General features: G+C 34.5%; 1 protein-coding gene and 1 long non-coding RNA gene across 4 annotated transcripts in view; one reads left to right on the forward strand and one right to left on the reverse strand.

Annotated features, from left to right (window-relative positions):
• Positions 1-27,967, reverse strand: part of PRKG1 (protein kinase cGMP-dependent 1) — a 1,344,779-nt gene that overhangs the window by 299,439 nt on the left and 1,017,373 nt on the right. The gene's annotated exons all lie outside the window — the stretch shown is intronic.
• LOC108309831 lies at positions 1,988-19,024 on the forward strand. The gene is made up of 3 exons (XR_001827512.1): positions 1,988-1,998; positions 18,506-18,639; positions 18,985-19,024. It is a non-coding gene; the product is annotated as an uncharacterized LOC108309831 (long non-coding RNA).

Consider the following 27,967-nt stretch of genomic DNA (forward strand, 5'->3'; position numbering starts at 1 on the left):
CACCTATAATATTATCATCTAGATCATTAAGAAAAGGCAATTAAAGTTGTCTAACAGTTTTAAGGTAGTTAAGGTTCATGTAACTGCATGATTATCTATTACATGCCCCTGTTTAAGACTCATTCACTGTTAAAACAGGCATCTGATTAAGTACCTACCATGTACAAAATTTATTAACCATAATTTTCTGTTCAGAATGGTTTTGGTGGTCTCAAAGTTGCTAAAATGCCTTTTTGTAAATACTAGGCAGAGTAAAAAGGGCATCAAATTGGTGCCAAAACATTTGGCTTTAAATTAATGCTCTGCCTCTTACTATTTAAGCAATCATAAGCGAGTTATTTAACCTCTCTGAATCTAGTTTGCATGAATACTAAGTGGAGATAATAGCAACTACCTTTCAGTGTTGCTGTGAAGATTGAATGAACTTACGTATGCAAAGTGCCTGGTGTATACTAAGTATCCATAAAAATATGACAAGAGTAACTATGGAAATATAGAATGTTCAGTTTCCCTTTAGCTCGCAGTGTCCAAGTCAGTGTATTATCTTTGTTTGTCACGGTGATAGAAGCAGTGACTTCTTCAATCTCAGGGAGGTATCAGTGCTCCATATGTCAAATAAAATAGTACTTCCTTCCCTTTAGATTAAAAAAGCTCAGCAGGTGTGTTTCAAATGTATGAAGAGACAATAGCACACTCTCCTCCTGGAGGCTGTGAAATAGCACATAGTTCTAGGGAGGAAACAATACTGCAAGCATCAAAAGCATTATGGTCCTAAGGACCAAGACTCCTTAGGCACATCTCAGTCTCTCAGTCAAACAAGTTTATGCTCTCATACCTGAGCTCCCAGCAGGGCTTGGGAATTGACTAGCCCTATGGCAGAGATGAAGCAAAAGAAAGTCACTATTTCCATGCGGAAATGCCCAGAGTGCTTCTTAGATAGGCAGAAAGGTAAGGATAATATTATCTTTTTTGGAAGTTTTCAGGGATACATATTGCATTTTTGAGATAATAGAGATACTTCTTGCTTAACGTATAAGAGGGCATCTTCTGTCTACAATACAGGATCACAAGGAGACTTTGATCAATGTAATTTTATCTGAGGTGTTATCTGACGCAAAAGGAGAAAGGCTGAAATTCTCATTCTCTAACATAAAATTGGATACAAATTAATTATACTCTGTTAAAAAGCCTTGAAAAATATATCCCTAAGATGAGAAGAAAGAAGAAAGCAGCTTCAGTTCCTCAGAAATGCCTTTAGGAAGAAATCCTGAACAGCAAGCACTAGTTTTCCATTGAAGAAGAGCCTGAGCATTCTGTATCTCTTAGAGGGACAAGAAATGCTAAAGGAAGTACATGGTTTCCTGGTTTCAGAACACAGTTTATAAACCCTATACCATTTCTTTAGACAGGGATGGTTAGCTCAGGCCACCAAAGGAAGGAAGGAGACCCTCCTTTGAAGGAGAAAGTTAACCTAATAAAGAAAACCTTAGGAAAGACTTTGGAACAGGAGAGAGTCCTGAAGTTGGGATTAGAGTTGAATGTTTATAAAGGTGGTTTTGAGATGATGAGGAAGAATATATTCAAGACAAATTGGAAGCTTTCAGTCAACCTGACAATTGTCATGCAAATCAAAACACTGAGAGGTAATATAAGGATGCTTGTATAGCCATCTGGATGAAGTGAAAAGGATTATAGATAGAGGAGCAGAAAGAGCTCTGCCATTGTTGCTACTGCTGTCACTGCTTTACCTATTTCAATTTCTTAAATCCTCAGTGAGATGATCCTGTGAGAGCCAGAATCCTGGTATTGCCAACTGTTAGCTACATAAATTAAAACAAATTATTCAAACTCTCTTAGACTCAATCTCATAATATGTAACACAGAGATGATAATAATCCTACTCATAGGGTTGTAATAAGCATTACATAAAATAAGCTCAATAAATGAGGGCTTTTATTAACGCTCCCACTAGACTTGTTCCTCAAGTCAAAGTTTCTTGTTCAAAATTTCTGTACCTTTGTTATTCTATGAAGAGATGCATGCAGACTATATTTTTTTAACGAGAAGATTTATCAAGGCACAGTATAGATAGCTTTTACTACTGAGCTACTTAAGAGGAAATAAAATAACTGGAATAATGAGAGAATTTAAAAATTACAAAATTGTGGTGGAAATCTACTGCCTTAAAGCTTATTTGCATGCTAGATATATAATGAGGAGATAAGTTTTACAAACTACTTATGAACATTTTTTTCTCATAACAGTAATTATCAGAACAGTTTATTATCTAAATATTATGTCTCATTCAGATGGCAACCATAAAGAATCCCTTCAATTTGATTCTTCCCTTCAGTGAGTAAGAAGAAAGCACTAAGCACAAATGCTGGTCTCAATTTTGTAAATATCAAGCTACCAACAGATTTTTTAATCAAACTGGCAAAATCGATGTAAAACTAACAGATCACTCTGGATATCTACTGTCTTCTGCTGATTCAAACTGACACTGGTTATGAAAATAATTATCTAGGTTTTGTGCAAGTAAAATACAATTTTCAACTTCAGTTGAGGCATTTGAGAAGAAATAACATATGCATACATTTGCATGCACACATATGCAAACGTACACACAGAGACACTCATACTCTATACAATTTTAGGCCTGGATGCCTAAGTAAGCCAGAAGGCAAAATTGCATTACTCAGAGCTGCTGCAATTTAGAGAAAAGATAGGGTTTTTGAGAAAGTGATATTGAAGAAAGTATGGGTTGGGAAAGTGGCAGAAGGTAAATGATGGACAAAGTTGGGGGTAGAAGTCATCCAGAGACATAAAGCTCAGATGAAGGGAAGTGGGAATAGAAAAAAAATGCTATAGTTCTTACAGAGGTCTTACCAGTGCCTTCTTAAGGTATTCAACTCAAGCAAATAAAATAATCCATCCCTCTTCCATTTTTACAATACATAAAAGATTTTTTAAAAAAAGAAGAAAATGAAAACTTAAAGAAATAGGAAATATTTAGTCTAGATCAGCAGATTGGTGGTAAAGAAGAGGAGACCATGAAATTTGTAATCCTTTTTTGTGTGCACATTTTCTATACTCACACTTCTGTTCACAAAATTGAGCATATAATTTCAGTGGACGTATAACTGGGCATATAATTTCCATGAGGATCTCAGGCTGGAAACCAATGTTTTATAGGAAAGAATACCAAATAGATTTATCACATACCCTGTAATATTAATGTACTTATTAGTTTCCCTGCCTAAATTAAAACAGGTGGAATTTAAAGTATATTTATAAGATTATAATAATTCTCAAATTATAAATGGAGTTTATCAAATTTTTACCTTTCACTTGGTGCTTGGAACTAAGAATGTATATCACCCAATACAGAAATTGCATAAACAGTATTTTGGCTCCTAGACTTACCCCTCCTCACATACAAATTCTCCAACGTTACAGTTTAGGCCTTTATGCTGCTGAAACCATCAGAATACCAAATTCAGACAAATAATTATTGAACTACACACACACATACAAAATAAAGAGTGGGATAAAAAAGGAGAATAGAAGCAGAAAAGGTTGACTTTCCAATTTGGAGGTCAATTTTTTTTTTTTTTTTTTTTTGTAGGCAATGTTATTAGGTATAGGTTTTTATTGCCCTTTATCTCTTGAAAACTAGGGTCTCAAGCTGAGTTATATGCCCTCACAATAAACATGTTGATATAGGTGTGTCTAAATCTATGAATCTCCAAAACAGCTTTTCTTTCTTTTCTGTTAAATTTAAAAAAAAGAAATTGCACATTAATAAGATAATTCACCATAATCAGGTGAGATTCATTCCAGGAATGCAAAGATGGTTCAACTTATGAAAATCTGTAAATGTAAAACACTGCATTCACATATCAAGGACAAAACCCATGTGATCATTTCAATAGATGCAGAAAAACCATCTGATAAAATACAACATCATTTTATGATAAAAACCCTCAACAGATTATTTATAGAGGGAAATCACCTCAGCACAAAAAAGTCCTTATGTGACAAACCCACAGTTGACATCATACTAAATTGGAAAAAGTTGAAAGCTATCTCTTTAAGATCTGGAAAAGACAAGGATGCCTACTTTCACCATTTTTACAGTAATTAGTCAAGAGAAAGAGATAAAGAGTATCCAAATTAGAATGGAGGAAATGAAATTATCCCAGTTTACAGACAGGACAATCTTACATATTGAAAACCCTAAAGACTCCACAAAAAAACACTGTTAAAATTAGAGTCAATAAAGTTTCAGGATACAAAATCAACAGGAAAATTCAGGAGCATTTCTATACACCAACAGAAAAGTGAAATCAGGTGAACAATCCCATTTACAATGGCTATAAAAAAAAAAAAAAAAAAAAAAAACAAAAAAAAAAAAAAAAAAAACAAAAAAAAAAAAAAAAAAGACACCTAGAAATAAATTTAACCAAGAGGTAAAAGATCTTTACAACGAAAAATGTTAAATATTGAGGAAAGAAATGGAAAAGTAGCAAAGACTTGGAATTAACTTAAATGCCCATCAATGATAGACTGGATAAAGAAAATGTGGTACATAAATACCATGGAATACTATGCAGCCATAAAAAGAATGAGATCATATCCTTTGCAGAAACATGGATGGAGCTGGAGGCCATATCATACCTCACAAACTAACACAGAAACAGAAAACCAAATAAATGTTCTCACTTTTAAGTGGAAACTGAATGATGAGAACACATGGACACATAGAGAGGAACAGACACTGGACCCAATCAGAGGGTAAAGGGTGGGAGGAATGAGAGAATCAGGAAAAATAACTAATGAGAACTAGGCTTAATACTTGGGTGACAAAATAATCTATACAATAAACCCCCATGACACAGGTTTACCTAAATAACAAACCTACACATGTGACCCTGAACTTAAAAGTTAAATATTATAAAAATAATACCAATTACCTGAAATATTTAAAAATGTACATTAAATACCATAATCATAAAAAAAATTTGAAGAGAATACAAAAAAATGTAAAGATATATCATGACCATGAATTGAAAGAGTTAATATTACTAAAATACATACACTTCTCAAAACTATGTACAGATTCAGTACAATCCTTATCACAATACCAATGACATTCTTCAAAGAAATGGAAAAAACAATCCTAACATTTGTACGAAACCACAAAAGATCCTGAACAGCCAAAGCAATCTTGAGCAAAAAGAACAGAGCTTCAGTTAACACAATACCTGACCTTAAATTATGCTACAAAGCTATAGTAATCAAAACTGCATGGTTCTGGCATAAAAAACAGATATAAGATTACTATAACAGAATATTATAGAAAGCCCAGAAATAAATTCATGCATTTAGGGTAAATTGATTTTTGACAAAGGTGCCAAGAACACACAGTGAGAAAAGGGACAGTCCTTTCAATAAATGGTATGGGGACAATAAATGGTGTTAGAACAATTGGATATCTACATGCAAAAGAATAAAAATAGACACTATTCTCACACCATATACTAAAAAAAACTGTATTAAGTCAACATCAGCTTAAAAGGGATGAAATATTTAAACTTAAAAACTGATATTATAAAACTACTATTAAAAAAAAGAGAGAGAAAGCTCCATGATATTAGTATGGGCAGTGATGTTTTGGGTAGGGCCCCAAAAGAACAGGCAACAAATGCACAAATAAACACATGGAATTACATCAAATTTAAAAGGAATGTTTATAACAAAGTCACTCTTTAAAGATGAGTCTGATTTTCCACAGATTCTTTTCTCCTCTGCTGACCTTATAGATTCTCTAAACTGTTCCTATGTTCATGACATTGTGTTGCTCAATGAATTATGTGACATTTCTTAAAGTGCCTTGATGGGTCCCAGATGAAATATTCTCTTCACAACTTTTAAGTGTTTTTTCATCATCATTAATTTCTATAGACTTGACAGCCAAAGCTATTATGATTGACATTACAGGTAATCTAGTTACATTACTAAATTTACCTCTGGAGATGTGTAGTACAGGGACTGGACTCTATACTAGACTCAGTTGTCATTGACTTGATCTTGGATTATTACATGATTCCTTCCTCATTTTCCCTGACTCATCCCACCTCTTCCAGTCATTCTCCACATTACAGGTAATCAGTGTTAACATGAATAGATTTTTGATGATGCTATTCTCTGCTAACACCTTGCAACTGTTTCCTACTAATCTCAATATAAAAAAACAAACTCTTTAAATGGATTTAAGACCTCATATAATGAGACCCATCTGGCTTTACCTACTTACTTTTTTCCCTTTCCACCCATCCAATGACATACCCCATGACTCAACAACTGTGTGTGTGTTTTTTTTTCATTTCCTTGCACTAGCCATGCCTTCTCTTACCTCTGCATCTTCACTAACACTGTTATCACAGGCCTACACACTTTTTTGCTCATCTCTATCTGTCTGTGTATCAACATGACAGAAAATAATTTTAGGTATATTTGAAAAATTTTAAAAGACAAGCTAATTTTTAGAGGAAATATAAAATAGCTTTATGGTGTCTGAATAGGGAAGGATTTCTTAAACAAGACAGAAAAAATAATAATGTAAAAGATTTATATTTAAATTACACCTATAAACTATATTTAAACTAACATTAAAAAAACTTCTATAGAAAACAAAGACTATATTATTTTAAAGTGAAATACACAAGGTATAAAGACAGTGAAGAGATGTGCCACACCCATAACTGGCAAAGATTAGTGCCTAAAAAAATAATTTCTTACCAATCAACAAGAAGAAGACACCTCTACGAAACAAAAACCTAAAAGGAAAATGTATAAAGGATATGCATAGGCAACTAACAGAAGAAGAAACCTGAATAGCCAATACTTATGGAAAAATGCTTAGCTTTATTACCAGAGAAGTGAAAATTTAAACAATGGTACCTCAAACCAAGCAAACATTTTAAAATGTGTTAAACCAAAATGTTGGTGATAATATAGAAAAACTGAAACTTCCACACACTTACTGATGTTGCTGAGGACACTTATTTTGATACTCTCATATTGGAGATTTGTAAATCATTAGTAATTTCTTGCAACCCAACAATTAATCATATACAAATACAAGTAGGTTCACCATAACATTATTTATCTTAGTGAAATTAACTGACCATCTAGGGATGAATGAATACATTTTATAATAAAGTGCATCAAGTTAAAGATATGTACATGGGTAAATTTCAAAAATATATTAGCCAGTAGAAAATTAGTGTGTAAAGAAAAGTCAATAAAACATAATTTATGTGTATTTTTAGTACAAATCAAACAGTATTATGCATTGTTTTAATGATATTCCCCATAAGTGGTAAAGTTTAAAAACATAGATGGAAACGGCACATATAAGAGTAGTTAGAATGGCGGTTACCTATGAAAAGGGGGAAAAGTAAATAAGATCAAAGAGAGGTTCGAAGCCAGACTGAATTATAATATTTTATTTCTAAATTTTATATATATTCTTGAAACAAATATGGCATAAAGTTAACAACTGTTAAACCTGAGTGTGAGGTATAGCTAGTATTTTTATATTATTTTTGTACCATTCAGCAACTTCTAAACTTCCTATAATTTCATTTAAAAAATTGCTCATTGTGGCCATTTTCTTGAACCCGTATTTGTCTTTTACTAAATCTACCTGGCAACTGTTTGCCAGATAAATGTACACAAATAAACACAGACACACATACACTGACACAAAATTAATGGAAGATATTTATTACAGGTAATGAAATTTCTTTACAGTGAATAGTTACAAATATTAGACTAAAATTAAGGAAATAGCCTTGAATTTTATGGTTAGAGATAAACTTACAGAACACATTTTTTTTTAGTGTGAAACACTGAAGCCCATAGTGGCTAAGAATTCATTTCCAATTCACACAACTAGTCACTTAGAATTTCTGGGACTGTTGAAAGTAAACTGTTTGGACCACAGTACTGCTAAAGTCTTTTCTAATTGTAAGTTCCAAAAAAAAAAAAAATCATGAGTAGATTTTACACGTCAACATTTAACAAAGCTTCTTGCTACATATAGAACATAAGCTTGCATTTCCTTCTTAAACCTTCTTTCCCAGATGACTGCAGAAGTTTTATTTTTTTCTCTGTCTTGAACCACATAAACCCTGGATTTTTTTTTTTTTAATTAAAAGTGCTAGCCTTGCAGTGGCTTCACGAAAGTACATACATCATTGAACATATATACCCAGAGACCTTTCATTTTCTTTGCTGAACACCATTTACATGAAAAGCACTTACATATTTACTAACCTGAACCACCCAAATTTAAGATTTTTTAATTTGATGCTTCTAACAGAATCTGTAATTTTCAAATAGGATAGGTTTTAATTTTTAATTATTAATTCTAGTTGTAGATATAATACATAATTACTTACCAATAGAAAATATATATTCAAATATTATGCCTAAATGTTAATCATTTTCATGATAAGCTTTTCTTACTTTAATGATATACAGTAGTCAACTTAATAAGAGAATACTGAAGAAACAAACTTGACAGACTTGCCTAACTCCCTGGAGAGTTCTTGTGTTAGCAAGTTGTATGTGTTCAAGATAGAAGTGTATTTTTTCCTGTTCCTTCTATGGGAAGAATGTCCACAATGCCAGCTGCTCTGAGAGGCATCTTATTCCTCCCTTCCAACAGGCAAGTCCCAGCATCTCATATGAGTTCTAAGCAGCATGCATGTGAGACATCACTGCAGCTGAGGTTTTACTTCTAATCCCAGACACCTGTTACCAAGGTAGAGGCTGCTCTGAAGAATTAAATAACATGAGTCTAGAGACCAAAATTCATGTTGGAGCAGATGATTTCACAGGGTGCAGCCCACTATAGACTTTTTCTCTGGCAGCTGAGGTAAACATCCCAGCATTACTCTGGTTTAAACCATATAGAACTTGATATTCTTAGCTGGCATCACATAATGTTCTCCTACTTTGCCCAGGTCTCTGAGAAAGTGCTCATCAAAAATCATAGTGCTTTTTGTTTAACTTTTTCCTTCCCTTGAACTTGAAAAATATCTTTTTTTTTTTAAGTGACTACCTTATGTGTTCTATGTGACTATGTTAAAATAATAATTCTGAACAATACAGGTTTAGGGGACATATTTCTTGAAAGAAATAACTACAGGAGTCACTGAAACAAAATACAAAGTGGTGAGGCTAATTCCTAGTTTCAGAAACTTTCTTTTCTTCATTGTACAGGTGGTTCCTGACTTATACAATGGTTGATTTTTTTAAACTTTAAGATTGTTGAAAACAACATGCATTAATTAGAAATTGTACTTTGAAATCTGAATTTTGATATTTTCCTGGGTTAGCAATATGCAAGCACAATACTCTCTTGCAGTTCTGGACGGTGAGAGTGAGCCGCAACTCCCATTCAGCCATGGTGTCACTGGGTAAATGACAAATACCCTATGGTGTATGGTGTTACCAAATGGTTTTGCCCAATTGTAAGCTAATGTAAGTGTTCTGAGCACGTTTAAGGTAGGCTAGCCTAAGCTATGATGTTTAGTAGACTAAGTGTATTAAGTGCATTTTCAACTTATGACATTTCAACTTGCAAAGGGTCTAATGGGTTGTAACCACATTGTAAATGGAGGAACATCTATACTTATTATAGCAGCCCAAACTGACTAAGACACCTAGCATCCATGGAGACTATAGAGAATTAAGCAAATACATCCTTAAGGTAGCCTTCATATTACCAATACATTTTAAATTTAAAGTATGATACAATCATTTTTTAAATGGCAGCAGACTACAAATAGAAAACAAGTGACTATAAAAATATTACTTAGATGCATACTTTTGTAACTTCTCCAAGCTCACAATCAAAACTGAGGAAACGATGTTTTTTCTTTATTTTCCCCAGCTGATGTGCCAAGAGCTGACAGAAGCAATCTTAAAAAAGAACAAGTGATACAATTCCCATGTTTTGTCCATGAGCTTACATTTTTAGCATTTTTAACAATCATCGTCATTTAAATAAAGTGATGAATAACAATTTTTGACACTGAAATTATTAACATACAGAATATTATGAAAACGAAAGATTTTGCTTTCTCTGAGATGCCCTAAATTTTGTGCAGCTAAAAAAAATTTCACTGTATTTGCCTCTGTCAATCGTATGAAACAAGCCTGAATTATTTTTCTCGAAATAATCTATAAGTACTTTTGCTCCTGGGCTAACCTAATTTCTTGTTGCTTTCTAATAAGGGTTTTGGCTAATTTAGTGTGAACCAAAAAAGAACAAGTTTAACAAAAGGCATGGAATAAAACTCCAAGACACGCTCCATGAAGGGCAAATTATTCAATATTATAACAATTCAAAATGAGCTACTACCTAAAAATATATGTCCTGTGGAATCTATAAGTTATAAGCAAAAGGAAATAAATTAATTTAGTTGGTGTGCATTCCAGTACAGGACTTCCCTTCTTTTCAGACACTTACTCTTCATGAAGCATTCAGGACACTGCCCAGAGGGAGCAAAACATCATTCAGAACAAATTTTAACTTTACCGTCATGCCCTTGTCTTACCAAGTACCAGCCTATTCATAGGATTTTCTTTTTCTGTTAAATCTTCTAGTCCTAGTTTTGAGGGAATTTAGATCATTTAGAATGATTAGGCCCCACCTAAAAAATTCAGGCAGTATTCAGCTTTTGATTTTACAGGCCTCAAATCATTTTTATAGACACAAAAATGGCTCTCACATTACCACTAAGAGTTATATTATAGCACCTTTCAGTCAGAGATATCTATAGTATATAAAAGATATTATTTTTTAATAATTCTTTGAAGTACACCTTGCAATGTTGCATCTATAGGTATTACAAAAAATCTTCTACCTGTCCTATTCTTGTTGGTAAAATCTTGTTGCCTACAACACAGGCACAATTGAGCTACTTCCGGTTGTTCATACTTCATAGAGTATAATAGGAAACATTATTTAAATATCATTTTTACTCAAAATTTAAAATGATATGAATCTCCCAAAATAAATATTTTGTCAATAATTAAATCATTTCGAGATCATCAGAAATGAATAATAAAATTTGTTTACAGTGTTGCAGTTACCAATGCCACTTTAACTTGTAGGTAATAACACCGGCCAACCTTTAAAATTAGTTTTTAATTACACAAATTTTGAATTGCATAATGTCTTCAATCATGAATTCCTCTCACAAAATATTTCTACTATATAATTCTCCCAAGTAATTTCTCATATCACCCTCTATAACATGCCTCACAGAGAAATAAGTTTTCTTTCTTCAGGTTCCCTATGCATTTCTCTTCTACGCCTAGTGTCACATATATCCTCTCACACTTTACCAAAGTAGTTAATGTGTCTGTAATTGTGTACTTCTTAATGTAAGTGACTACGGCTTCCTCATCTTTCTCCAGAACTACATATATGGCCAACCACATTTCAAATAGGTGCCCCTAATTTTTGACAAACGTATTTTTCCTTTCAAAGAACTACATTTGACACAGCAGTTCGGCTGGGGGCAGAAAGCTGGGAACCTGCACAGGGCTACTTTGCACCTGGACTTGTTCCTGACCCTGAGTTGGACTGGCAAGGAGCAAGCTCTTCTCGCCAAGGGCTTCTGGAATCTCAGCTGGATACCCCTTGACCATCACACACTCAGTTGGCAGGGAGAGTTGCCTAGAGAAGTGGTAGGTGCAGTATGTAAGCTGATGTAGAGCCCAGAGGGTTTGTTGTGGGAGTCTCTATAGAGGAACACAGCCAGGAATGCCCATCCCTCAGGTTTGACTTGTTCCCATAGAAGACTTTAGCCCTAGCGGAACTGTGGGACACAAACTCTGCAGGGTGCTCTTGCCCATCAGATAGGGCTGGTCCAATCTAAGCATCCATTGGTCTGCTGCCCTATCCTGGAGCCCCGGCCTGGCCACACCTGCTTACAGTACAGCCTCAGGTGCTGTGGGGGCCCACATCATAGTTCTTTCACAGGCAGACTATGCCTGACTGGTAAGGAGCTTCAGTGGGGCTGCCCCCATGCCATCCACCAGCCTGCTGGTTCCCTCCCCATGGCCACCGCCCACATAGCTTTGCCAGCAGTGTTTGTGGAGGTTAGAAACGAGGGGCCTGGGAGGTAACCTTTCTTGCCCCACCAGCACTGCACTCTGCCCCCATACCCTCATCCCACATTGGACCACCATTATAGTCAAAGCCTTGGCAGGCAAAAGCCAGCCAGCTCCCCATCTGCCAGTGCCCCACCCTTGCCAACACTGGTATGGGAGTAATACGAGGCACAGAGAACAGCCGACCAACCTCCTCACTGAGTTACCAACCCTTCCTGCAGCACACAAGGAACACACACCGACCTATGGCCACCAGTGCCCCATCTCCATATTAATACCACCAACAGCACAGACATGGACACAGTTGCCAGCAGGGATCCCCTGCCCTCCCCAGTGAGCCATGCTGCCTCGACTACTTTGGTAACTGCATGCATGGAGGCGGGCACCCTGGTACCCGCTAGCACCCTGCTGCAGCCAACGAGTGTACACCCCACCACACTGCCACTGCTGCTGGCATGTGTAAAGGAGGATGGATCCCACTGCTACTGCGCTATAAACCACTTTTGCTAACACCAACCATTGGAGTGCAGTGAACAGTGGTCTGGGAGCACCTAAGCACTCCCAGCACAATGGATTCCTAACCTCAAGGAGACAGAGAGCAAAGTTTGGAGCTGATAAAAGTCCCCCAGAATTACAGCACACAGTCCAGGAGTTGGGAGCTGAGTGTTGGTCCCCTAAAATATTCCAGAAATAAAGTCAGTTGGCTGAACCTACCTTATAGTGTAATCAAACGCTCAAAATCATCAAATAGGGTAAAAGTAAAAAAAAAAAAAAAAAAAAAAAAAGAAAAAAAAAAAAAAAAAAAAAAAAAAAAAAAAAAAAATCAAAATGTCAGCAATGTCAAAGAATAAAGAAACATCAGCCCACAAAGATAAGAAGGAACCAGTTCAAGAACTCTGACAACTCAAAAAGCCAGGATGCCTTCTTTCCTCCAAATGATGGCACCACCTCTCCAGCAAAAATTGTGAACCAGGATGAGATGGCTCAAATGATGGAAATAAAATTCAGAATATGCATACGAATGAACATCATTGAGATGTAGGAATACACTGAAACTCGATCCAAGGAAGATACAAATCACAATAAAATGATACAGGAGCTGACAGACAAAATGGCCAGTATAGAAAAGGATGTAACCAACCTGATAGAGCTAAAAACATGCTAAAAGAATTTTATAATGCAATCACAAGGATTAATAGCAGAATAGACCAAGCTGAGGAAAGAAACTCAGAGCTTGAAGACTGGTTTTCTGAAATAAGACAGCTAGACAAGAACAGAGAAAAAAATAAAAGGGAATGAACAAAATCTCTGAGATATATGAGACCCTGTGAAGAGACAAAATCTACAACTCATTGGTGTCCCTGAAGGAGATAGGGAGAGTGTATGCAACTTGGAAAACATATTTTAGGATATCACCCATGAGAACTTCTCCAACCTAGCTAGATAGGCCAACATTCAAATTCGGGAAATGCAGATAACTTCAGTAAGATAATTCACAAGAAGATGATCCCCAAGACACACAGTCATCAGATTCTTTACAGTTGAAATCAAAGAAAAAACTATGAAGGCAGCTAGAGAGAAAGATCAGGTAAGTTAACAAAAGGAAGTCCATAAGGCTAACAGGGGACCACTCAGCACAAATCCTACAAGCCAGAACGAATTGAGGGCCAATATTAAACATTCTTTATTTTATTTATTTGTTTATTTATTGAGACAGAGTCTTGCTGTGTCACCCAGGCTGAAGTGCAGTGGTGCAATCTCAGCTAACTACATCTGCCTCCCAGGTTCCAGCAATTATGCTGCCTCAGTCTCCTGAGTAGCTGGGATTACAGGATTACAGGCACATGCCACTATGCCTGGCTAATTTTTGTATTATTAGTAAAGACAGGATTTCACCATGTTGGTCAGGCTGGTCCTGAACTCCTGATCTCAGGTGATCCACCCACCTCAGCCTCCCAAAGTGCTGGGATTATAGGCATGAGCCACCATGCCCAGCCATTTGACATTCTTAAAGCAAAGAAATTCCAACCCAGCATTTCATATCTGGCCAAATTAAGCTTAATAAGTGAAGGAGAAATAAGATCCTTTTCAGACAAGCAATTGCCAAGGGAATTTATCACCAGACATGACTTAAAAGAGCTCCTAAAGGAAGCTCTAAATAGGAAAAGAAAGATCATTACCATTCACTAAACACATATACACACACACACTTTAAGTACACAGACCAGTGATACTATAAAGCAACTACACAAAAGACTCTGTATAATAATCACCTCACATCATGAAGGCAGTATCAAATGCACACATATCAATATTAACCTTGAATGTAAACAGGCTAAATGTCCTAATTAAAAGGCACAAAATGGCAGGCTAGATAAAGAAGCAAGAGACATTGGCAACCTGTCTTCCAGAGACCTATCTTACATACAATGACATCCACAGACTCAAAATAAAGGAATGGAGAAAAATCTACCAAGTAAATGGAAGACAGAAAAAAAATCAGAGTTGCAATCCTAATTTCAGACAAAAAAGATTTTAAACCAACAAAGATTTAAAAAGACAAAGAAGGACATTACATAATGGTAAAGAGTTCAACAAGAAGACCTAACTATCCTAAATATATACACACCCAACAGAGGAGTACCCAGATTCATAAAGCAAGTTCTTAGAGACTTTCAAAGAGACTTAGAATCCAACACAATAACAGTGGGAGACTTCACACCCTACTGACAGTATTAGACAGATTATCAAGGCAGAAAATTAATGAATATATTGAAAAACTGAATCCAGTACTGGATCCAATGGACCTGATAGAAATCTGCAGAACTCTCCAACCAAAAACAACAGACTATATGTCCTCATCACCTCATGGCACATACTCTAAAATCAATCACATAGTCAGACACAAAACACTCCTCAGAAAGTATAAAAGAACTGAAATCATAATAACTATTCTTTCAGACCACAGCACAATAAAATTAGGAATCAAGACTAAGAAAATTCTTCAAAACCATCCAATTACATGCGAACTGAATAACCAAATTTTTTTAAGAAATAATTTTTAAGAAATAATTAAATTTTTAAGAAATTTTAAAGAAATTTCTTAAGAATTTTTAAGAAATAATTAAATTAAAGTAGAAACCAAGAAGTTATTTGAAACTAATGAGAACAAAGATACAACAAACCAGAATCTCTGGGACACAGCTAAGACCGTCTTAAGAGGAAAATTATAGTGCTAACATGAAAAAGTTAGAAAGATCTCAAATTAACAACCTAACATCACAACTAGAAGAACTAGAGAAGCAAGAACAAAACAAAGCCAGCAGAAGACAAGAAATAATAAAAATCAGGACTCAATTGAAGGGGACAGACTGAGACATAAAAACCTTTTCAAAAGATCAATGAATCCAGGATTTTTTAAAATATAAATTAGAAAGGCTGCTAGTAAGACTAATAAAGAACGAAAGAGAGAAGATCTAAATAAACACAATTATAAACTACAAAGAGGATATTACTCTGACCTCACAGAAATGCAGATAACCATCAGAGAATATTATGAACAACTTTTCGTGCACACACATTAGAAAATCTAGATGAAATGGGAAAATTTTTGGATATATACACCCTCCCAAGACTGAGACAGGAAGAAATTGGATCCTTGAACAGACCAACAATGAGCTTCAAATTGAAGCAGTAATAAATAGCCTACAAAAAAAAAAAAGCCCAGAACCAGAACCAGATTGATTCAGAAGTTGAACTCTATCAGATATACAAAGAACACTTGAAAGTTGATAACCTTCCTACTGAAATTATTCCCGAAAATGGAAAGGACGGACCCCTCCCTAAGTCATTCTATGAAGTGAGCATCATCCTGATACCAAAACCTGGCAGAGACAAAACAGGAAAAGAAAAAAAAAAGACCAATATCCTTGATGAATATTGATGCAAAAATCCTCAACAAAATACTGTCAAATCAAGTCCAGCAGCACATCAAAAAGCTTATCCATCACATTCAAGTAGGCTTTATCCTTGGGATACAAGGTTGGTTCAACACATACAAATCAATAACTATGATTCACCATATAAACAGAACTAGAGACAAAAACTACATGATCTTAATAGATGCAGAAAAGTCTTTAGATAAAATTTAATATCTCTTCACATCCAAAACTCTCAATAAACTAGGCACTGAAGGAACATACCTCAAAATAATAAGAGCCATCTATGACAGTTCTGCAGACGGTATCACACTGAATGGGCAAAAGCTGAAAGCATTCCCTGTGAAAACCAGCACAAGACAAAGATGCTACTGTCTCTCACCATTCCTATTCAACATAGTATTAGAAGTCCTGGCAGGAGATTTCAGGCAAGAAAAAGAAATAAAGCACATCCAAATAGAAAGAAAAGAAGTCAAGTTATCCCTGTTTGCAGATGACATAATCCTGTATCTAGAAAACCCATCATCTCAGCCCAAAGCTCCTTGATCTGATGAACAACTTCAGCAAAGTCTCAGGAAACAAAATCAACATATAAAAATCACTAGCATTTTCATACACCAACAGCCAACCTGGGAACCAAATCAGGAACAGAGTCTCATTCCCAAATGCCAGCAAAAAATAAAACACCTAGGAATACAGCTAACCAGAGAGGTGATAAATCTCTACAAGGAGAAATACAGAACATTCACAAAGAAATCAGAGATGGCATAAACAAATGGAAAAACATTCCATGCGTATGGATAAGAAAAATCAATGGGATTAAAATGGCCACATTGCCCAAAGCAATTTACAGATTCAATGCTATTCCTATCAAACTACCAATGACACTCTTCACAGAACTGGATAAAACTGTTTTAAAATTCACAGGGAACTAAAAAACAGCCCAAATGGCCAAGGCAATCCTAAGCAAATAGAACAAAGCTGTAAGCAAGCATCATGTTATCCAACTTCAAACTATACTACAGGGATACAGTAACTCTGTTTTGTACCCAAACAGCATGGTACTGGTACAAAAATAGACACCTAAACCAGTGGAACAGAATAAATAGCCCAATAACAAGGTCACACACCTAAAACCATCTGATCTTCAACAAAGCTGACAAAAACATGCAATGGGGTAAGGACTCCCTATTCAATAAATGGTGCTGGAATAACTGGCTAATCATATGCAGAAGATTGAAACTGGACCCCTTCTTAACACCATATACAAAAATCTACTCATGGTAGATTAAAGACTTAAGTGTAAAACCCAAAACTACAAAAACCCTGAAAGATGACACAGGCTATACCACTCTAAACATAGGAACAGTCAAAGATTTCACAACAAAGATGCCAAAGCAATTGCAACAAAATCAAAAATTGACAAATGGGATATAATTAAACTAAAGAGTTTCTGCAAAGTAAAAGAAACTATCAACAGAATAAACAGACAACCAACAAAATGGGAGAAAATTTTTGCAAACTTTGCATCTGACAAAGGTTTAATATCAAGCATTTATAAGGAACTTAAACAAATTTACAAGAAAAAAAAATGATCCTATTATAAAAGTGTGCAAAGGACATGAACAAACACTTTTCAAAAGAAGACACACATGCAGCCAATAAGCATATGAAAAAAACCTCAATATCACTGATCATTAGAGAAATGCAAATGAAAATCACCATAATATACAATCTCATATCAGTTAGATGGCAATCATTAACAAGTCAAAAAAACAGGCTGGACACGGTGGCTCGCACCTGTAATCTCAGCACTTTGAGAGGCCTAGGTGGGTGAATCACGAGGTCAAGAGATCGAGACCATCTGGCCAACACAGTAAAACCCCGTCTCTACTAAAAATACAAAAAAATTAGCCGGGCATGGTGGCATGTGCCTGTGGTCCCATCTACTGGGGAGGCTGAGGGGGAAGAATCACTTAAACCTAGGAGTCAGGGGTTGCAGTGAACTGAGATTGCACCATTGCACTCCAGCCTGATGACAAAGCAAGACTTCCTCTCAAAAATTGTCTTTAAAAAAAAAAAAAAAAAAAAAAAAGCTTGTTTCGTTTTGTTTGGCATGTGTTTTTGATCTAATGGTTAAAGTCAGGAAGCAGTTTTGTAATCCAGATCACCACCTTGAAATGTGTTTCTTTGTAGAAAATCTTCAAAAGCTATTGTTAACCTTCCTATTTATAGAATTTGTTTTCAATGTGGAGAGTGAATCTTTCTGATATATTCTTAAAAATAATATTTAGTTGATACTAACTTTTAAAATTCATTACCATGTGTTGTGAATTTTGAATTAAGTTTTAAAATGAAAATCACAGTATTCTTTTTACATTCATGAAGGTTTTTAACATGTGGAACTAAACTTCTGTATCTTTGGACTTCATCACATACAAATTCTGTTCCTGGAACAGTTCCCAAAAAAGGATATGTCATGGAAAGAATAGTGCTACAGGTAATGGTACTTTTTGACATGTGCAGAGGTGTAAATTCACATTTCCTTATAAAATGTGTGTGCCTGTACCATAATTTTGGTTGTTAAAGAAACCTAATTGATCTTGTTTTAATCTCAGGATCTATCTTCTATTATATTATCAATATTTCTGAGAAGCAGTAAAATATGTACTGTGCTCATCCCAGTAAATATATATGTGTGTTGAGTATTACCAACAATGGTAATAAATTGCAAGAAGAAGCATTAATTTAATATTCAATGTAAATACACCCCGATTGTTAAGAAAAAGAAGTTAATGTGGCAAATGTGTAGACTAATTTGATCAACTTCTGTTAAATTTTAAAGGTTGATTTTCCTTCTCCTGCATTTGATATTATTTANAAAAAAAAAAAAAAAAAAAGTCAAAAAACAGGAGCTGGCGAGGTTGTGGAGAAAAAAAGAATGCTAATACATTGTTGGTGGGAATATAAATTAATTCAACCATTGTATAAAACAATGTGGCAATTCCTGAAAGACCTAAAAATAGAATTACCATTTGATGCAGCAATCTCATTACTGGGTATATAACAAAGGAATATAAATCATTCTACCGTAAAGAGACATGCACGCGTATGTTTATTGCAGCACTATTCACAATAACAAAGACATGGAATCAAACTAAATGCCCATCCATGGTAGATTGGATGAAAGAAAATGTGGTACATATACACCATAGAATAATCTGCAGACATAAAAAAGAACAAGACCATGTCCTTTGCAGGAACATGGATGGAACTGAAGGCCGTTATTTTTAGCAAACTAAAGCAGGAAGAGAAAAGCAGCTACCACATGTTCCTACTTATAAGTGAAAGCTATATGACGAGAATACATGGACACATAGAGCGAAGCAGACACTGAGGTCTATTGGAGAGTTGTGGGTGGCTGGAGGTAGACGGTCAGAAAAATAACTAATGGGCACTAAGCTTAATACCTGAGTGATAAAATAATCTGTAAAGTACTCCACGACACGTTTGCCTATCTAACAAACCTGTACATGTGCCCCAAACTTAAAGTGAAAGTTTAAAAACAGCATTGCATTTACGAAGGTTCATTTTTGAAAACATTCAATCTTTACAGAAAAAAAATTACATTTGATTACTACTTTGAATACAGTTACAAATCGTAAATAAGTAGCTAACACAGGTCAGAACGTAATTAAAAATATAATTCTAGTTTTTCCTAATGAGTTGTCTATCAAATAACTGAGTTGCTATCTTTATTGAGATATAATTCACAAGCCATAAAATTCAGCATTTGAAAGTATACAGTTCAGTTTTTTAGTATATTCAAAGGATTGTACAACCATCACTACAATCTAAATTTAGAATTTTTTCATCCAACCCAAAAGAAACCATGTGTCATTTAGCAGTCATCCCCCACTTCCACTAACTCCTACCACCCTAGCCTCTAGCAATAATGAATCTACTTCTGTTTCTATAGATTTGACTAATCTTGACAATTCAGATAAATAGAATCATATAGCCTGTGGCATTTTGTGACTGGCTTCTTTGATTTAGCACATTGTTTTTAAGGTTTATCCAGTTTGTAGCATGTATCAGCACCTCATTCTTTTTTATGGTTGAGTAATATTCCATTGTATAGATATTATCACATTTTGTTTTTCCATTAATCTTGACAGACATTTGTGTAGCTTTCAGTTTGGGCTATTATGCATTATTCTGCAACAAACATCCATGAAGAAGTTTTTATGTGTTTTTATTTATCTTGGATATATACCTAGGAGTGAAATTACTGGGACATATAACTCTATGTTCCATATTTTGAGGAATTCTCAAACTATTTTCAAGTGTCTGCACCCTTTTATATTCCCACAATGTATGAGGGTCACAATTTGTCCACATCATCCCTAACACTTTTTATTATCTGTCTTTTGATTATAGTCAACCCAGTTAGTATGAACTGGTATCTTATTGTAGTTTTGATTTGCACTTTTCTAATGACTAATGATGTTTAAGACCTTTTAATATGCTTACTGACCACTTGTATTTCATCTTTGCTGAAATGTCTAAGCAAATTTTTTGCTCAGTTTCTAACTGGGTTATTTTTTTATTATAGACTAGCAAGACAAATATTTTGAATGCAAGTCCCTTATCAGCTATTTTCTCCCACTCAGCAGGTTTTGTTCACTCTACTGATATAATCATTTTGAGAACAAAATATGTTTATTTTGATGAAGCGTACTGTATCAATTTGCAGTTTTGGTGTCATATCTAAAAACCACTGCCTGACTCAAAGTCACAAAGATTTACTCTTATGGTTCCTTCTAACAGTTTTATACTTTTAGCATACAGTATTATCAAACTGATTCAGGTGGAAAACACATGAATTAACCTTCTGCATAATTTCATCAAAACAACATAAATATACATACATTTGCACACACACAGCTATGTATGGCAGAAGTGCTTTAAACTTATGTAAGAACAGCATTTTACAAACTCCAAATTCTAGATAATGTGTATATGTGTGGAATGTTTACAACCAGCATGATACAATGTGACTCATTTTTCAATTTTCCATAAGTTTTGATTACTGCTTTCTGATTGTGTCATAAACTATTTCCCCCATTTGAGTCTTTAATTGCTAGGGGGTAGAAAAGGATCGCCTTTATAGTCATCCACAATGGATCATGGAAGGCTGCTTCTGTCCTAAAGTGATGGGAAGAAGATTGGTCTATACAAGAGATTCAGTCAGATTTGGGTTCTATTTCAAATTTTGCTATTTGTAATTCTCTGGGCAAATTACTTAATATCTCTGAACCTATTTAACTAAAAAATGGACTTATGAAGCCCATTTTTGATGGTTACTTATAAGTATCTTGCATTTGAAGAGATAACACATTTAATGCACTTAGCATGCAATCTGTCGTTAAACAAGTACTTTATAATACATCAGTCTTCCTTCTCCTCAAAACAATTTCCTACCAGGTATACCAGTAAAAACCAGCAGTATATTTTCCTATTTTCTACTATTGCAGGTTGAAAATCTTTGTCTAGCTTTGAAGGCATTTCCTACGTAGTTGGGCCCCAAATTCCAATATACTCTCTGTCATTATCTTCTCTAGGTATAAGCTACTCTACTGGGTTTTAAGACTGATAGTTTACAACCTCAAGGGCCTTATTATTTTTTAGAAAAAAATTAAAGAGACTACGAAAAAGGCATAATGTTGCAGTATCATAAGAGATACAAGCCAGTTACTTTGGGATTCAGAAAATGATGTACATTATGCAAATGGAGAAGTCAGAAAAATTTCTAGAGAAACAGTTAAGGTAAAAATTAAAATATGGTTAGGATTAAGGTAGAGTAACTCCTAAAATATTAGGGCTCTTTAGGTAAAAGAAACAATTATCATAAACATATGGACATGTGAAAGACAGGGCATATTTGCAGAAATACGGAGAATACAGATTCCTGATGTGTCTGAAATATAGATGACACATGGGAGTAAGTGGGATCCAGAGCACAGAAGGCACAAAATGATGGCTCAAGTGTGGACTTTGACAGGGGATGCACAGCTAAACAGAAACCAAGCATGATAAGAAATGTGTTCCAGGATGATCCTTTCTACAATAACATTCAAAATGATTTAGGTGGAGGCGTGTAAGCAGACTAGCAGTAGAGGAACAAGTTAGCTACTACAATATTCTAAATAAGGCTGACACTGTTGTATACCTCCCAGTAGTCATCATCCCCCACAGGGTTCTGCTAACAAAACCCTAATGCTGTTCAAGAATCTTGCAGGCAGCAACATGCTCAAGGAAAGTGGATCCTTCTCCAAGAGATAAAAATAAAGTGACCTAAGCCAGAGTTCAGTAGACTTTTGCCATAAATGGCCAGATAGTAAATATTTTAGGCTTTGTAAGCCATGGGGTCTCAGTCATAACTGGTCATTTATGTCACTGTAAGACAAAGATAATGATGGACAATATGGAAATAAATGAATGTAACTGCATTACAATAGAACTTAATTTGTGGACACCAAAATTCAAATTTCATATAATTTTCATGTGTCATAACATATTCTTATGACTTAACCATTTAAATGTAAAATCCCTTCTTAGCTCCTGGGCCATACAAAACCAGGAAGCAAGATGTATTTGACCCATGAGTTACAGATTGCCAATCCCTAATCTAAACCAACTGTCGCTACTCTAAACTCCTTGCCAGTTTATGTTTAGGGAGCAACTGGGTATGTGATGTGGTTCTGATCAATGGAATATAAGGAAAAGTCCACCAAATAATTTCTAGAAAAGGTTTTCTCATCTAATAAAAACAGATGTACAAGAAAAATAAAGTCACTGAAGTGTTTAGAGCTGAGCCAGCTATTTCTACATCCATGAGAGCAACACCAAGAGCACTACAGAGGAACACTGTAACTAATATACCAAGTGAAAGATGTAAGTATGACCAAAGCAGAATGATCACAGAATGAATAGGTCATGAAACAGCTGCTTCAAGATAAACCGTGGAGGTGGCACTGTTCCAATGGCTTCTACTTTAGAAGCCATGCAATGGAACATGATAAATTCAAATGTCAGGCATTGGAGACTGAAAGAAAAGGGGAATGATGCTACTTTTAAAAGAATAAAGGATGGTTTGAGTAGAAAATGAGTATGGTCTGAAACCTCAGGGAGACAGAGTGAGGTTCATAAAAAAGACTGCTGAGTAACAGCAAGGCTGAGTGTAGCTTGCTGGAATGTGAGGCAGATCATTTCACCTTGGTTCATAGCAAGAGTGTTTCTCAGCTCCTGGAGGTGTTAATGAAGCCATGGCAAGCAGTGATCACACATTCCATGTGACAGGATCAGCCTGCACCTCCTCCTGGCAGAATCTTGTCACTAGAGATTAGCAGGGTTGGATCTTGGGCTGATTCTGTTGCTCCAAAGTGCTGCTGCCTCATGTGGGTCACAGTAGGAAACCCTTAAAAAGAAGCAACTTCTGTGCCTCTGGTTCCATTTACTTCAAACTGACCAGATCAGTGACTTTCAGTCCGTGCTCCTGGGAGGCTTTGTGCTCAGTGATACCCTAGGAATTGCTGTGGCCAGCACTCACATTTCCAGTAAAGTGGCAAAAATATAAAATGTTAAAAAAAAAACCTGTATCAAATCAGAACTGTAAAAACAACAAAAAGTGATTCTGATACTTACTTTAAAAGATAGATTATTATCAAGAGGAGAAATAGCTTTAACTATTTGATACTCTACCTTGGGGAGTTAGAAGTAAGGGACAGGTCAGAATTTGGGGAGATTAAATTATGTATTTCTTCATACAGAAAAAAATCATAAAAACAGATGAAAGTGTAGACAAAGTCAATTAATCTACTGTTTTATAATAAGCAGAAACTCACAACTAAAGTTAAAATATCTAATAGGACCAATTGTTGAAGGACATGTAGGGAAATGAGAACCTCCATTTACTGTGTGTTATGAGTATAAATTGGTACACTTCTTAGAAAGCCATCAGGTAAGAGCTAGTGAAGTAATAAGGTGAATCTGATATGACTTAGCATAGCAATCTCACCTTCAGTATATGTCCAGAGGTGTGACTGCAATGCAATAACCACCCAGTTCAAGAACAGCATTGTTGCAATGACACACAATGGTTAACAGCTGATAATATGGGAATGGATAATAAATTATGCCATATTCATCAAATGGAATACTCTTAAACTATCTGATTTTGATATCCCAAATATAAGATGTGCAAAAAGTAAACACAAAAGATTATACACATAAATATACAGTATAAGACCATTTATGTAAAAATGTTAAACTTATGAAACATATTATTACATGTGCTCATATATGTCATAAAAGGATAAAAACATAATTGTAAAAACATGCACAAACTTCAGGAGAATTGTACTTGGAGGGAGGGAAGAAGAGAGGAAACATTTATGGAGAATAAGACAGAAAAGAAAAGCTTTGAAAGAATCTATATTTACAGTTTCATTTAATTTAACAGAGATCTGCAGCAAATTGGCAAAATGTTAAAATATGTTATATCTAGATAGTGGATTCCTGGATGCCTACAAACTGTGTTATTGCATGTGTGAAATAGTACATAATTTTTAAGACTGTCTTGCACAGTTCGTTTTAATAAAAAAATATTTTTTCAAGGCTGAACAGTCAATCAACAACTCTATGACAAAATGAACATTTTTTACTGCACTGATAAGGTGCTATAATAAAATGAAGTATAGATTAGGATGAAGTGTTCCTGTGAGATTGTATAAGTGATAAAGAGCCATTCAGTTCACTTTATAACAGGAGCAACTTGACCCATTAACAGGAGATAGAGATATTAACATTTTTACCAACAGTAGACTAAAGTAATTACTCATATAGCTGGAAAGACAGTGAATAAAACTCTTAACATTTATTATTTTATACTGGAGTTCTCAAAATATTTTGACAACAAGATGAAAAAAGAAACTGCCTGAATTCAAAGTGTTATAACTTCAAATTGATTTTCTAAATTTGTAGATTTAGTGCAACACCATCTTAACCACTTAACAAAAAGATAAGTAAAATGCTTTTTAATGATTTTGAATAATTTGAAATATCTTTATATTAAAATGAGCACAGATGTGAAGTAGAAAGTAAACTTCATGTAAATCTTTAAAAATAATTTGTATTGAATTAAAATGGACATAGAGAAGTGGAAAATTATTGGACAGCTCTATGAGTTTTCCTAAAATGAACAAAAGCACAACCCATGTTAAGAAATAGAGTATTGCCAAATCCTGGAAGCCTTTATTATGATTTTGCCCATCACTATACTGCCTCCAAAAATAAAAACTATTCTGACATCTAACACTATGGATTCATTCATGTTGCTTGTTTTCAACCAAATACTCTGTTCTTTTGTTTAGCATTATACTTGTGAGATTCATCAATGTTTTCCATGTAGCATTAGTTTGTTCATTTCCATTGCTATGTAATACTCCATAATTGATCACAAGATGTCTAGCCATTCTACTAGTAAAGAGTCTTTACATTATTTCTAGCTTTTGGCATTTATGATTAAAGCTGCTATGAACACTCTAGCTCATATCTTCTTAGGTACTTACATAGGTACTTCTGTTGGGGATAGATATATGCAAGGTTTTATATGTATATATACATATATCTGATGATTAATCACAATCATGTATGCAATATGGTCAGTTTCAAAGTTTTCAAAAATAGCTACATCAGTGAGCATAAGTATAAATGAAACAAGAATAGCAAAAAAGAAAAAATAACTGATGATTGTTGAAGCTGGGTGATTCATACATAAGGGTTCATAATACAATTTTTTTCTTTTTATCTATTTGAAATTTCTTGTAAGATAAGGTTTTAAAAAGTGATTGTATCAACCTATTTTATAAAAATAGGGTCCCCTATTCTTTATAAAATGTCTTAAAAGTCCAAAAAAAAAGGCTGTGAAAATGTTCCAGATTAAAAGAGGTTAAAGGACATGACAACTAAATATAATACTGATTCTAGACTGGATCAGGATCTAAAAGGAAAAAGTGTTATAATGGACATTATGAGTTCAAATAATAAAATTAAAAATTAAATGTATTAAAGGTAAGTTCAAAATTGAGAAGTATTATATCAATGTTAAAGTTTACTGAAGTTGATAACTGCACTATGTTGACATAAGAAAATAGTCTTACATTCAGGAAAGACACATTGTAGTAGTTTGAGGTCAAGGGCCATGATACATATAACATAATGGTTCAGGAAATTAAATAAAAATATATAAATAAATATGGGGGTGTGTGTGTGTGTACACATGTGTGTGTGTGTGTGCATTTGTGTGTGTATGTGAAGAGAAGGGGCAAATAAAGCAAATAGATTAAATTTTAACAACTGATTATCTTGGTAAGTATACACGTGTTCTTAATACTATTTTTAAGCATTTAAATTTTTTCAACTTTTCTGTAAATTTAAAATAAATTCCAAATAAAGAGGTTTTCTTTTTTAAAGAAAAAAAAAAAACTGTATGGGTTATATCCTACCAGCAGAGTATAAGAGATCCTGCTGTTTAATCCTAGTCATCAGCTGGTTGTTGTGAATATTTATATTTTGGTCATTCTAATGGGAATACAATTGTATTGCATTGTGGTTTTCATTTGTCTTTTTCATTTCTCTGAAAACTAATGGTTTTTGAGCTCCTTTTTATATGTCATTTGACTATATATTCTCTTATACAAAGTAACACTTTTTCCTATTTTTCTATAAGATTATCTTTTTCTCATAGATTTGTAAAAGTTCTTTCACATGATTTTGCATAAATTAAAAAAAAAATAAAGTGGTTTCAAAGAAACTACAAAATTATAGGGAAAGGGCTTGAGTTATTTCCTCAGTCTCTGAGAAATGGTTCTTAGAAAAGATTTAGAAATTCTGCTTTAGACCAATGGGTAGTACTTTTATCTATACTCTGATGGGTTTTATGTGAATCTCAATTGAACAAACCACTCCAGAGTAATAACAGTTCCACCTTTTCTTTCTCACAGTTACAAGGCATGAAGATGATTAAGAAGATTTCTAGGTAGAAATGAAGGCAGGATTGACAAGAGATGTCAAAAATTGAATAGACTTATTCAGCCTGGTTTTGCATTTGCTACTGGAAAATTGTCTAGATGAGATTTACCAACCATTTTTATCCATAGTAAGAAATTTACTTTATATCATAACTGAGCACACACAAGTATTACTGAAAAAAAATCTTAAACCAACACTAACCTTTACCACATATCTGATATTTTCTATATAGAAAAGTTTTAAATCACACCTGATTTTTAAATCGTAACTGATATTTTCTATATATTCTGTTTTAATCCATTTCACTGTTGTTGCTGCTACTTTTAGTGCAGGCTGCAAATCCACTAAAGTGATTTCACACAACGGATCTTTGAAAACCACTGCTTTAGAAAATATTTCTCAAATTTTGTCATACAAATGAGTTACCTGGTATTCTTTTTGAAATGCAGATTCTGTTTACAGAATTTGATATGAACAATTTTTAACTATTACTATCATTATTAATGCCATCAACATCATCACCACTCAGTACACACAGAAAATGAATACATGTATGGGTAATTTAGGGTCTCTGAAATGATCATTTGCAGAGTCTTTTTGTCTATGCCTCTTCTCCCCCATTCTTCCCATGTATGCCATCCCCACAGTCTGCTACTCCTTCTGTGCTCCTTGCTGTGCCTGCATCACCTGGAGACAACCAGTCACCCGCTCCTAGAGTTTATCTGGCCTGCCAG

Source organism: Cebus imitator, unplaced genomic scaffold (genome assembly GCF_001604975.1).
Source record: "Cebus imitator isolate Cc_AM_T3 unplaced genomic scaffold, Cebus_imitator-1.0 Scaffold97, whole genome shotgun sequence".
NCBI classification, from domain to species: domain Eukaryota; kingdom Metazoa; phylum Chordata; class Mammalia; order Primates; family Cebidae; genus Cebus; species Cebus imitator.